Source organism: Sceloporus occidentalis, unplaced genomic scaffold (assembly GCF_023333645.1).
Source record: "Sceloporus occidentalis isolate IW3139 unplaced genomic scaffold, rSceOcc1.0.p SCAF_2, whole genome shotgun sequence".
In the NCBI taxonomy this organism is placed as follows: domain Eukaryota; kingdom Metazoa; phylum Chordata; class Lepidosauria; order Squamata; family Phrynosomatidae; genus Sceloporus; species Sceloporus occidentalis.
In genome coordinates, this window is record NW_028316982.1 from 179,888,811 (window position 1) to 179,903,625 (window position 14,815).

The 14,815-nt window shown below is 38.6% G+C and overlaps 1 protein-coding gene across 5 annotated transcripts in view; it reads right to left on the minus strand.

The window, feature by feature from the left end:
* The window catches only part of MID1 (midline 1), a 256,629-nt gene that overhangs the window by 23,331 nt on the left and 218,483 nt on the right, over nucleotides 1–14,815 (minus strand). The window lies entirely within an intron of this gene.

Genomic DNA, 14,815 nt, shown 5'->3' on the forward strand with positions numbered 1-14,815 from the left:
GAACAGATAGAGAGGCATGGGAGGCTTCAGGGGAAGGACAGTCTGCTTTGCCTATGGATGCTGCATCATTTAGAAGGCAGATACAACTGGATTTCACTCTATAATTATATCCTCAATAGTGGTGACCATGTGAAATTCAGCACCATCTTCTTCTACCTGTTTGCTTTCTCTCCTTTCTCTACCTGCTATAATGCAGACACAGTTCATCCTATAAAGATATAGCACACTAATTCCCCAAGTATTGATCCTAATGTAGGCAATACAGCACACGACACAGAGGTAACAACAGACCTACATAAGAACCCAAGGAGGAATTGACATATTCAGTGCACACACAATGCTAAAAGGCTGGGTATGTGTGTGAATGGAATATCCAAGAAGATGGTTTCACTGTACAGAAGGTTAACATAACTCCCACTTGTATGTTCTAAGAATTGCTTTATTAAAAAACAACAACCACACAGCAGTGTTGACGTGCCATATCTTCCACTAATTTCTATGACTTGGGTGTCTTAACAATGTATGCTATTATGTTCATACAAAATGCCTTGGGAAGGACCAACTGTCAATTAATAAAGGCTCCATAGGGCCTCCATGTGAAGATTTTAGCTCACATAATTTCTGTAGCTTTCTGCATCACAGCCTTCATAGACTGCTTGTTGTAACTTCTTAACTGCCTACAAAACAACAGTCCTTTGATGAGTTTGCTTTGGCTCTTCTTGCTATCAACTCCATGTCTCTCTCTCTCTCTCTCTCTCTCTCTCTCTCTCTCTCTCCCCCACCCTTGTTTATGTCAAATTTCCACTCCAGAACTGAGTTCCTATTCTGTTTCAGATCTCAAAATATCTTAGCCCCTGCATATCATCATCACTTCTCTTCCTGTCTTGTTCCAAACATTTTCTCCACCAAGCTATAACCTTTCACTTTCTTCAGAAGCTTATATTTTTGTTAGTATTCTGACACCTTTCCACCGAACAGCTAACATTCTCAAGTGATATCAGAATAGCTGAGCTGTTGATGTGTGTGTGTGTGTGTGTGTGTGTGTGTGAGAGAGAGAGAGAGAGAGAGAGAGAGAGAGAGAGAGAGAGAGAGAGAGAGAATTTTACTAAAGTATATGTGAAATGTCTTCACAGTTTTTTCAGATACTAATAGGAAATGGCATGCAACTATCTCATGCTAATTCATCCCAATAATTATGTCTGAAGAGGTCGAGTTTTGTGTTGTGTTTGCTGTTGCATGCATACTTTTAAGTTGTTTCCAATTTATGGCAGACACATCATTGTTTGTTTTGGGTTTTTTGACAAAATTTGTTCAGAGAGTGGTTTGCCATTGCCTCTTTTTGAGGCAGAAGAGGTGTGACTTGCCCCATGGATTTCCTTGGCTGAGTGGGGATTCAAACTCTTGGTACCAGACTCCTCCTAGTCCAACACTGAAATCCCTATACCACACTGACTGAGGTTCATGGTATATTTTATATATAATTGTCTGGATGTATATTTTACATTTCTACTAAAATAGTGGGCAAGACAACCAATAATAAAATTGAGAGAAAGTACAGAATTATAATTAAATCATAAAAACATAATGATTCAAAATACATACTCTGGAAACATTTTGGTGAATTATGCTAGGGGTTGCATCAGGGTAAGTATTTTTTTCACAAGAGTTACCAAGAGATACCCACAGTAGCTCCTTGAACAATACCATGCAATAACAGCTGATGACACCTGGTTGCAGCTCCTTCACCCGAATACAATTGGTCACTGACTAGCCACAAGGGTGCCAAGAAAATACAATCTTGGCTATAGAAAGAAACTGCTTGCAACTAAATTGTACCTGAGTACTCTTCTCAAGAAAATATGATCTTGAGTATACAGACCATATCCAGGGGTAGCCATATTGGCCATATATCAAAGTACAATAACATCTAATCCACAGAACAGTGATATCTTTAGTAGACCAACCAAAATGCACAAAATACAAGTTGCAAGCTTTCAAAGCGCCATTTGCAAGAAAAAAAGAAATGCTCTTCTGTAGCTTCAAGAATGGCAGAGGCAAGTTGGATCTCAATGAGAGCATCTCTTTTTGACTTGCTAATGGAACTTAAATTTTATTTCTAGGAGTACCCACATGGCCAGAAGGAGAAGGGGCCTGCCTGCATGAATTTCCCTCCAGAACCATCTGAACTGAGAACAGCCATGTTTTGATAAAATGCAGGCTTGTGACTAATATTATCATAAGTTTTTTCTACTGTATGATTTTTACCACCTTTGCCTGATAAAGAAGCCAGAGGAGCTTTGAAGGTTTACAAAATGTATTTTGTGTATTTTGGTTGTCCCATAAAGGCATCACGGTTTTGTGGATTTTGGATGTAACTGTACTTTGAAGACAAAAAGTTAGTTCAGTTACTTTACAACTAAGGCAAGTTTCTTCATAGAATCATAGAATCATAGAATCATAGAGTTGGAAGAGACCACAAGGGCCATCCAGTCCAACCCCCTGACATGCAGGAAATTCAAATCAAAGCATCCCCAACAGATGGCCATCTAGCCTCTGCTTAAAGACCTCCAAGGAAGGAGACTCCACTACACTCCGAGGGAGTGTGTTCCACTGTTGAACAGCCCTTACTGTCAGGAAGTACTTCCTAATGTTGAGGTGGAATCTCTTTTCCTGTAGCTTGCATCCATTGTTCCGGGTCTTGTTCTCTGGGGCAGCAGAAAACAATCTTGCTCCCTCCTCAATATGACATCCTTTCACATATTTAAACAGGGCTATCATATCACCTCTTAACCTTCTCTTCTCCAGGCTAAACATCCCCAGCTCTCTGAGTCGCTCCTCAAAAACATAACTTTCAAAATCACTTCAGAAGAGCCACAAGGGATGAGATGATCTACTCAGTGCATCCCACCCAGCTGTTTTCTGGATGAAGATTAAGTGAATGCTGTTCTGAGCCTAATATGGAGGTGTCTAAAAGCAGAATGAGTCTCAGCATAGACAGGATCTGAAGGACTGGACATAGTTCCTCTGTAACACAGGAGATTATCACATGGTCAAAAGTGACAGAAAAGTGATGGGAGAAAAGCAGGATGCTCCCATCACTATCGCACAATTGGAGGATGAATATCACATGTGTTCTGCAACATCATGCTCATCCCGTCCTTCTCCCGACAATGAAATGGAATGGTCCTGTCACTTTTGTATTAATGGAAACTCCCATTAATACAAAAGTAACAGGACCATTACATTTCATTGACCATTATCGGGTCATCTTAGAGTCTCCATAAGTTGGAAATGACTTGTAGGTACAGAACACAAGACAGCAACAGAAAGCCAATGTGGTTCAGTGTTGGGGTGACAGCAGAGTGCCCACGGAAAGGGCTCTGAGTGCCCTTCTGGCATGCACTGTGCTATCCCTTTCTTTCATTATCAATTTAGCAGTTAAATTATCTAAACTCCCTATTAAGAGCTTAGGAGCTGTGTAAAGATATCACTGATTACCACTATATTGGTATTAACTCCATTTACTTCAAATCATCTTCTCTGCTTACCTTGACATAAATCTTTTAAAATTCAATTAGGTTTATGACTAAAGGCAAGGGAAGATGACAAAAAACTGTGCATTGTTAATTTAAAAAACGCAGTTGATGATGGTCCAAAGGATTTGTCCCTTTATATTTAAACATCTTATTTAGGATTATCATTGGAAAGCGTGTTGATTATTACAATAGCAATGCATTTGATAAATCACAAAATGTACAATAATAAGATATTACTGTATATTTATTTACATTTTGATTAGATTGGTTGTTTATTACATTTTGTGTAGCCATTGTTCTTTTCTGAGAGACAAATGTGATCTCAATGATTATGTATGGAGTGCATACTAAAGGTGCACCAGCACTATATAAATAATGTAGTTTGACACTAGTGTAACTACCATGACTCCATCCAATAGTATCCTGGGATTTGTAGTTTTCTGAGGCACCAACATTTTTGGATAGAGAAGGCTAAAGACCCTCTAAAACTACAAATTCCACGATCCCATAGGATGGAGCGACAGCACTTACAGTGATGTCAAACTGCATTATTTCTACAGTGTAGATCCACCCTAAGACAGTTTAATGAGAATAAAATGTGCTGAGCCTTGCCCAATTCCATCACCACCTTTGTCTGACATGATCAGAAGCAATTTGGAAAAATTTGTTTAAGTGTTTACACACTGTAAACTCCCATTTGCTGTATCATCCAAACTTTACTAATGGTGGTTAATCTTGGCTACAGTTAATAGAAATAAGCCAATTTCAAATCATAGTTTATGATGATGGCTTGTTTTTATTAATCATGGATGTTATTAGCCCTAATATAGGGTGCAATGCTCAACTGTACTTAATTTAAAACAGAAGGGGTAGCTTACAGTCACCTTCATGTATCTGTGCCAGAACAAGGAATGGGAACTTCACATGCTCAAGACTTGCTACAGGCAGTGCTGCCCCAACACTGTTATACATAGCCACAGCTTGGATAATACAGGCTGACAGAGCTGAGCAGAACATTTACAATGTGTTCCAAACAGTTTTCGTTCATTTTGTTCTGACCCCTGCCAAAACTCCATATTGTGTTGAAACATTCCCAACTGGAAGCCATGGCTAGGATTCAATGGTATATATCATTGAGATTCTGCCACTTCTGCTAAAATTGGCATAGTCTCTCTGCTGTTGTTGACCATATGTCTCCGAATTTGTCAGACTGCCTAGACCTGAGCCACATAACGCTTTATAGGTGGCCATGTTAGTTTTTGCTCCCAGTATTCAGCCTGATTTTTTGTTGCTATTGTGTGCTTTCTGACTTATGATGATCTTATCATGGGATCTTCTTGTAAAGATTTATTTAGAGTGGTTTTGGCTTTGCCTTCCTCTGAGGTTGAGAGAGTGTGACTTACTCAGGTCACCAAGTGGGTTTCCATGGCTAAGCAGAGATTTGAACCCTGGTCTCCAGAAACATAGACCAAGGCTCAAACCACACAACCTGTTTGCTCTCAGTCAACGTAATACCAATTATTACATTTGTTCATAGATTTTGACATGTTCCCTGATAGTTTTGGATTTCTATTACTATGGCAAACAATTTCCTTCTTTCCCAGCTCTAATCCATACTTATTTCTAACACAGTATACACATAAAAGCAGTTTTATTAATCTCTGGTAATATCTTCTTTCAGTTATTTCTATCTTTTGTTTTTCTCTGAAAAAATGGTCTTAAATTTTTCTGTTATTATTTTCTCAGGCATCTCTGCTGAAACAGCACAAACAGTTACCCTTTTAAGGTTGTGCATTTTTCTGAAGGGAAAGTGATATATCAAACTATGCAATTTTGAGCCACACTAGACACAGTTCCAACTTTCTCTATAGTGCCATGAGTACAGTATGCCCCACACAATTGCCAAAACAAAATTCTATAGTTCTTATTCTATATTGCAAAGACCAGATAATAAAAAAGGGATTATTCGACAGTATCCTGTCCAACTCGATCAATTTTCAGGATTATCATCAAAACCTTCCTGTTAGTCGCTTCCTCTTCTGCTTTTCAACTTCCAATTCCTAAATGTCAGTCTGTGAATTAAAAAGTAAAGGAGTTGGCACTGTGCCACATAATGAAAACACAGTATGCATTTTTATTGTAATGAGCAAAGTCTTCTTATGGTTTAATAAAAGTCTACTGGGGAGCACCCTGCTAGCATTGTTCTAATTTTTGCTAAACCATGAACAAGAGATTTTCTAAGCCCATTTCATGGAAAACAGAAGAGAGACATACTTAGCTGTGAAATTTAAAAGAACTCTTTGTTGAAGCAGCTGAAATCCTTTTTAAAAAGTATTGGCATTTCCATTATTTGTAATGGAATCCTATTTTTCTAAACTTTTTCCATCTCTGTTTCACTCTCTTACATTCCACTTTTCTTTGGGGGATTTTTCATTTGGCTGAAAGACAAGAAAGGGACTGCCAGATACTTCTGAAAGATACTAACACTCTGTGCTATGGTAATATTATCCTCCTGTGATGTACTGCCTATCTTAGCTATGCTTCCACAAGTGAAGGACAGCTTTATCAAGATGACCTGTCTTTCCTTGTTTTCATGGGTTTACACAATTGGGACATCAAATAAACAATGATTTTTGGCCTACAACTTGAGCACTGAGTCTAGCCTGAAGAAAGAAAGGGAATATATCATTGAGTTAAAGGAGCAGCAGCAACATTATAAGTAGAAAATAATTGGCACAGGATAGTTGGGTCAAAGAAATATATTAAATGGTTTTCTTACTCTGTAAAATCCAAGACTGATCCTCGATGAGACATTTGTATGAGTATTTTTTTAAAGTTAGAAAACACTGGCAGAAATAGAAGCATTTAAATCCTGTACAGGAAAACACGTTCCCTCCCATTCTTCTCCACTAATTGTTCCAGATTTCTTGACATCTGTGTTCTGATTACGTTGCTGTGCAACAGACTGAAACAACTTCATTCTATCGACTAAATAATATACACTTTTCATAAAACTGTTATACATTTGAAAGTACCCCCCCCCCCCCTCACTTAACAAAAAAGAGATAGCATTCAGTTTCCTAGCCTTCTTTTGGAAAACTGTAAGGACAACATCTACATTCACAACATTAACTATGGGCTGTGATCTATCTTAGGAAATCCCATGCATAGGGGGAGGCGAGGGGACATGACTTCTCTCTAAACCTGGCCACTGATTGAAAAGTGGAGGCTAATAAGAATTAAAACCAAGGAAAAAATTATGAAACTCCTGCATGTTATTAGAAATGCAAGAAAGCTGCAAACAGTAAACCCATTCTGAATGTCTGCTCCCAAATTATTGTCCTATCTACAAGCGGAGGAACCCACAGCAAAAGCAGTACTTGCTGGGTTGGAAATACAAATCAGTTACAAGATCCCTTTTAAAAGTTATCCTTAGAGACAAATTACATACATGTAGGGGGAACAGCGATGAGACTCATGAAGGATCTATGCCTGCTGGCTCCAATCCCAGGTATCCTCGTGTTTGTACAACATTTGAAAAGGACAACATAAACACATACACTGTCTCTACTACCAAGGTATTCCATGCAATGGGGAAACTTGTTTCTGACTTTGTGGAGAGCCAAGGCACGTTCAGCAGTATAGATGCAGGTTCCCACTTTCAGGCACTGCTCCAGACTTGCCAAACTCTGGGCACAGGGCCAGCAAGGGTCTCGCTCCCCCTCGCCAAGCATTCAGGGACTACACAAGAAGGAAACTATGTGAAAAGAGCTTTTGTTCCTTAGAACGTGCAGTTCTGCCCTAAGTGTTTCTATAAATCAGTATGGCCCCACTCGAATCTATGTGCTTGCCCTCATTCATGGATCTCAGCTTTAATGCTGAACTAAAGACTGACTCATACACTGTCCTAGTCAGCATATTGCCTCTATGTGAACTGAAGCACAGGATTGACTCTTGGATCATTAAGTATGCTCGGCTTGCACAGTCTGTCTGCTGCCCTTTCATGCAGACAAATTACATTTGGTGATATATGTGTGGAAGAACAATACTCCCTGATATTCTACATCAGGGGTGGGCCAGTCCTGGTTTTCTTAATGTTATTAGACTCCAAATCACATCAGCTCTGGCCAGCATTGGCAGGGTTTAAGGATGGGATTTTGGGCTGATGCATTTGGGATTTAGGATCATGGAGAACTGAAGTCCCCATCATCTCTCATCACTAGTTGCAGTGGACAGGACTATCAGGAGCTATAGTCCCACAACATCTGGAGGTAGGCATATGCAAATCCAAGTGTAAGTTACTTGTTCTACTACTTACTGATTTAACAGGAGAAGAACATATCATCTGTTCCAAACAAAACTCTGTGTTAATCTAATGTTTGGACTCCTGGTTGTACTCTGGTCTGGTCTTATACAGTAATAGCTAAGCTCAGGTTAACTAAGATGCTAACCACATGAAGTTTTCATAGGCATAATTAAATGAAAGATTAGGAAGAATAGCCAGGCACAATGAACACTTAACAAGTTTAAACATATTAGGAGCCTGCCCAAGTTTTAAAATATGCTGTGGAGGCCTTTCTCTCAGTCCCAGGCATGTATGGTGAAGACAAAGGAAAGAGCATTTTCAAATTTTAGAACTCCCTTCCCACAAGAGGATCAGTTAGCTCCATCCCTGTTATCATTCTACCACCAAGTAAAGACCTTTTCATTTAGCCATCCCTATCTTGTTGCAGTACATCTAGCTTTTACTGGAGGATGCCGTGCCTGGTATTTCATTATATTTTAAGTGGTTTTTAAAAACTGTTTTTAATTTGTGTTTTTAAAACAAAATTGTGGCTTGTCTTTTAACATTTGTATTTGCTGGTTTTTTAAGAAGTCACACTGCTTTTTCAATGGCTGTAAGCATATGTTTAAAAGAACCATTTTGGTTCTCCTGGACTTCTCAGCGACTTTTGATACCATCGATCATGGTATCCTTCTGGACCACCTCTCTGGGATGGGGCTTGGAGGTACTGTTCTACAGTGGCTTGGTTACTTCCTGGGGGGTGAACTCAGAAGGTGGTACTGGGGGACTCCTGTTCAAACCGCTGGCCATTGATCCTCGCGGCTTGAGCGCATGTGTTCAAAGCTGCATATGGCACACCCACGTATAATGCGGGCACGCTGCGCTTTTGGACTCAGCTTTGAACCAGGAGGCCCAGGTCTCTACTGTGACCAGGAGTACTTTCGCTCATTTAAAACTTGTGCACCACCTGCACCCGTTCCTTGAGAAGCCAGATCTGGCCACAGTGGTACATACCTTGATTACATCCCATCTGGACTACTGTAATAGGCTGTACGTGGGGCTGCCTTTGAAAAGTGTCTGAAAAATTTAGCTAGTTCAAAGAGCTGCTGCCAGGCTGTTAACAGGGGCAGATTACAGAGACCATAAAACCCCCCTGTTGAAACAGCTTCATTGGCTGTCAGTTTGTTTCCGGGTACAATTTAAGGTGCTGGTTATTTTATTTATTTACTTGTTTATATCCCGCTCTTTCCCCAAGACTGGGACTCTTACATATAGGGCTTACCTATAAAGCCCTACATGGCTCAGGTCCACACTATTTGACAGACCGTTTCTCTTGGTATCAACCAGCCCGGACTCTGAGATCCTCTGGAGAAGCCCTTATTTCTGTCCCACCACCATCACAAACACAGTTGGTGGGGACGCAAGAGAGGGCCTTCTTGGTGGCTGCCCCTAGACTCTGGAACTCCCTGCCCATGGAGATCAGAATGGCTCCCTCCTTGATAGCCTTCCGCCAGCAGGTGAAGACCTACCTGTTCACACAGGCGTTTAAGGAACTGCTGTAAGGATAGGCTGGGATGTTGGACCATTTTAAAAATCTGATACAGTTTTTTCTCTATATATAGTTTTATTGTTTTAAAATATATTTTATTACTTTAATAACTATCTGTTTAATACTGTAATAATTTAATTCCTTTTTAATGTGAATTTTAAAAAATGTTTTTAATTGTACTGTTTTTAATGCTGTGAAGCCACTCTGAGTCCTAGTCCTGGGAAAAGAATGGGATACAAATAAATAAATAAATAAATAAATAAATATAATAATAATAATAATAACCACAACAACAACATGTGTTGGGAGAAAGGCAGTATATAAATAAATAAATAAAATAGTTCAAATAACTTTAGGTGCTGAATGAGGCCTATTTAGCTGCTGTTTCTCTTCGCCCTAAGGTGGATGATGGCAAAACAAGCTTTTGGGCTTTTGTTATCTGCATATACATGTACTCTCCAACATTATACCAATGAAAACAAGGTCACATGTGGCCAAGCATCATCAGAGTGTGGTCAAGATTACAGAAGTTATTAATGGGGTGGAACACACAAGCTAGGAGAGATTGCAGCCCTTTTTTTGTCTCAGCCTACTATAAAGGGCAAAACTCCACCTTCTCATTTCCCTCCCACTGAGTTAACTGATTGCAAACTACTTTTGCACATTGAACTCAGTTTATATCAATTGAATTATGGAAGGTGGGAGGAACAGAATGAAACTGGAACATTTTAAAAGCAGATGAAAAAAAAAATGGAACAGAGGACTAATCAGGACCATTCCTGCCAAAACAAGGCACTTTGAAAGTATGTATACATCTGTTCTTATCTATCCAAAAAATGTTATTCCAGTCTTCCTAATTCAGTTTCCTGATTTAGAGTATTTTGAGTGGTAATTCAAAAGGACCCCTCCTCATGAGAAGGAAAACATGAAAAGCAGATGTGAATTGTCATTCATTATAACAGCATATGTTTACAACATGCCTCAGATACTTTCTTCACACTGTGCACAATTTTACATATGTCTTTCACATCTCCTGTTACTTTACCCTTTTTCTAAGACAAATGATCCCAAGCAGTGAAACTTTGTCTTGTTGGGGAATTGTCTGAGAGCCTTGTTCATTCTTACTGCACCCTTTCCAGATCCAAACTATCATTTTCAGGGTGTCAATTTTATTACTTAATCTGAAACTCTAGCCTAGAATTCATAAACTATGAAGCAGTAGACAAATATAGACACACTCTTCTACTTAATCATACATATGCACTTTCCATTGTTAAACTGAATGCCAGTTAACAAACCAGGATAGTGAATCAGGATCTGATTCTGGTTTATTGGCCAAGGGCTAATTTCAGTTTTAGTATTAACTAGATTAGACCTATTGAAAATACTGACATTTGTTAGTTAATGCTAACATAAATCCAAAAATTTCAGTTGCTCTGGTTGGGACATGGTAGATTACCACATGAAACACTAGTTAGGCAATTGAAGTGGAATTACAACCTATGATTCCTCTCCTTTTCGCACAATCTCATCACTCATCCATTGCTGATCTGTTGTTATACCATTATTATCATGCAATTTTGCATTGCTGGTATCTCTTGTTAATGTGAAATTGTGCAATATTAATGGTATAACAACAGATCAACAATGGATGAGTGAAAAGAAGAAGAATCATGGGGTGTAATTCCATTTCAATTCCACCAGTAGAGCCCTGTGAGGTAATCTCCTAAATGTCGTAATTTGGTTCTCATTTGCTGAGTGACATTAAGTAAGAGTTACAGGGTTTGGTTGTAACCAGGAACACAAATCAGGATGTTCATGTCAAAGGCTGTGACGTTGTCAACTAATTGCTAATACGGGTCACCATGCTAATCTGGTACTGATAAAAATGGCATAAGAACATAGAAAGGTTGCTTATACTGAGTGAGAGATTGGCCCATATAACCCAGTATTGCCAGTGATGACTGTTGCAGCTCTCCAGAGTTTCAGGAAGGATTCTAGCTCTGTTTGGAAATACCACATGTTTCTTAGTAGTCTTCATATAAGAACTAACCAGACCAGACCCTGCTTGGTTTCTGAATTTAGAATGACCAGGTATGTTCAGAGTGGTACGATAGCATTAAAACATGCACTTCTTAAAACCAGATCTATACAAGTCAATAGAGTATTTTCATTTCATTTACAAATGACTGACATATTCTTTTTTAAAAATGAGTTTCAACATCACTTTAAAAAATGGCCATAGATTTCTCTTCATATAGTAGCACTTAAACAGGGTGAGTTTAGCTTCCTTGTTGTGATTTTATGGCAAATGGTATTAAGTGATATATGAGCTATGCAGCTGTTGTTCTTTGGCAACAGAGAACTATCTGTAAAATTAAGATCAAAGTGAAATAACACATCTGCTTCCAGTATGTCAGCTGTATCTTTACAATGAAGGAACTGCTGGTTCTGAGATAAAATTAGAAAGGAAAGTTCCCTATATGTAGGTTGTAAACAAAAAAAGAAACTAACGAGAAAAATCATATCATTAAAAAAAACAGTCTCTTTACAAATTAGAAAAAGCAAATGACTGTATCCTATCTTACTGCCAAGCATTTTTAATGCCTTATTATTATTATTATTATTATTATTATTATTATTATTATTATCATTATTATTATTACCCAGCTTCCCACCCCACCCCCAAAATTGGGACTCATGGAAACTAACAAAAACTAAAACAATTACAGTTAACAGCACTTAAAATCTCATTAAACTATCCATGGAATTAAAACTCTTTAAGACAAATCCACAAAAGACAGAAGGTCAGTAAAATGACATGATAAAAAGCCCTCACAGTCAATTCCAAAAAGGCTCTAAGAATAGAAAACATTCCAGCTGTCCATGAAAGAAGATGAAAGAAAGAGCCATCCTAGCCTCATTCAGGAGGAATTTTCAAAGCTTGGGAGCAGCCACCAAGAACGTCCTCACCTGTGTTCACATCAGACGTGCCTTTGAAAGTGGTGGGACTCAAAGAAAAGTATCACCTGAAAATGTCAGAGCACAGGAAGGCTCATACAGTAAGACACTGTCCTTCAGATATCAATGACACATATATCAAAATCCTAAAGCAGTACACTGAGGTGCATCTGCACTGCAGAAATAAAGCAAAAGTTTATCCCATTAACAAATAAGCCGGTTTACCTCTTCTGGTTTGAATTCAGGATCTGGGATGCCCCCAAATGTTATCATACCTAAATTGCTGCCTATCTATCTGGGATGCTGCTGCCCGGATGCTCAGCCAGCCAATTTTTGAAGTCAGAAGCAACCCAACTTCGAAAAAGTGCTGGCTGAGTGAGCCTTCAACCTGGGATGCATCAGGGCGGTGGCATCCTGACTAGATAGTTAGTGATTTAGGTATGATAACATTTGGGAACAATTTCAACAAACTGTAATTTCTCATTCTGCCCAAACCAAAAAATCATGTGGATGAGTTTCAGCACAAGCCAGAATATTAAACCAGCTTCATGGTTTAATTATCTGACTTGTTCCAAAGATAATAACTATGGTGTCCTAGTCCTGGATAAGCCTGTACACTTTACTGTACACTTCCTTGTCTTCAGCTCCTCAAAAAGAAGACTGAAAAGACTGGGTGCAAACACAAAAGCCTTATTCATATATCAGATAATTAAGTCAATATACAAAAGTCCAAATGCAGTCATTTGATTGTATCTGAAGTTAACATTTTCAGTGATTGTTGAAGCATAACAAACATGCCAAAAATATAAATTCATCACAATTCTTCATTTTGCTAACATTGCTTGTACTTAGCTAACCTACATTTTCAATGTGAAAACTGAAGCCTAAGAAGTTTGTGTCAGAAATGATTCAGACTTGAAAGTTCTATATCTTTTGCTCATTCCACTAGCACTTTTTTTAAAAAAAGAAAATATGTGTGAGATTCAGTGTCCATCAAACTTGCTTGTGCATTCATTATTAAAATGAAAAGCTAGATATCTTGTCTGAATTCAACAGATTTTTCTTTCTTTCTGGAGTCTCCTAATTTCAGTACAGGTTATTATGCCATATTTCTTTTTTTAAGAAACAAGGCAATAGAAATGTTAATAGAACTGAGTTATAGTCAGAATTACAATTGTGATAGTGATCGCTCTGTGTTTAGAAACTATGAAGTTTATCGCACGGGCCCTAAAACGGCCCCGTTGCATTCCAAAATGGGGGCGTGCACAAAATGGGATGCGGCTAACAACTGGAGTTTACTGCACAAGGGAATGCTGCTGCTGTCGCCAGGCATTCCAATCGCATCCTACATCCATTCCAGAGAGCGCGATTTTTGAGAACGCTTTGGAACAGTTCTCAGAAATCGCGCCCTCTGGAATGGATGTAGGATACGATTGGTAAGCCTGGCGGCAGCGGCAACATTTACTTCTGCAATAAACTCCAGTTCTTAGCCCAATCCCGTTCCATTCGCGCCCGTGTGTGCCCCCGTTTTGGAATGCAACGGGCCTGTTTTAGGGCCCATGCAATAAACATCTATGTGTCTCTTGATGTACAAGATCTGGGAAATGTTAATTTTTGAAATACATTTCTCAGAATTCCTTAGCCAGCTCTCCTTTGCCTAGCTTTGACATACCCATAATACAAATTTGTAATGCAACCTGATGCCCTCTGATATTCAATCCCTAGAAAGCCCTGGCCATACCAATCTATTAGCTCTAGGACTTCTGTGCTACAAGGACTTTGGGCATATGTCATAAGGTACACATTTAATTCTTCTGAGGTCCGGGTGAAGATTTTGGGGCTGATTCATCATCTTTCACAAATTCCACTTCAGTTGTGGATTAAAGGGCAAAATCTAATTCATGCTTCTTGCTGTCCATTAGTACTTTCATTTTTGTAAAATACTTGAGTGATTTTTGAAAAACCTTCATGGGGCATAGTTTAAAATAGTTCTGGGAAGAAAATCAGATCTTCCAAGTGATACTATTATTACTACATTCTGTCAGTTCATCAGCCTCTTCTTTCTTGCATGACCATTCCATAGTCTCTACCACATTTAATTCAAATGTCCCTTTTATATAATCAGTCTTTCATATTCAGTGTGTCATTCAATTTTATTTTTCTTGAAATAAATTTGGCTTTTTTTAAAAAAAATCTTGACTATACTTAAAAGAACCTGCCTGCATTATCTTAACTATTATAAAATGTAAGTGGATATCCATGAACATAGTGAAAGATAATATGCCATCAGAACCAGACAAGGAAGAAGTTGGGAGCAAACCTGTGTACTGCAGGGAAAATTCTTTAATGGGTTGTCATGTGAAATGGCCAACAAACAAACATTTTAACATAGGCATTTTAATTCTGAAATATTCCTGCAATATTTGCTTGATGACCCTTGTATTCATAATACTTCATTTCCTATGATATCTAGATTCAGTTATC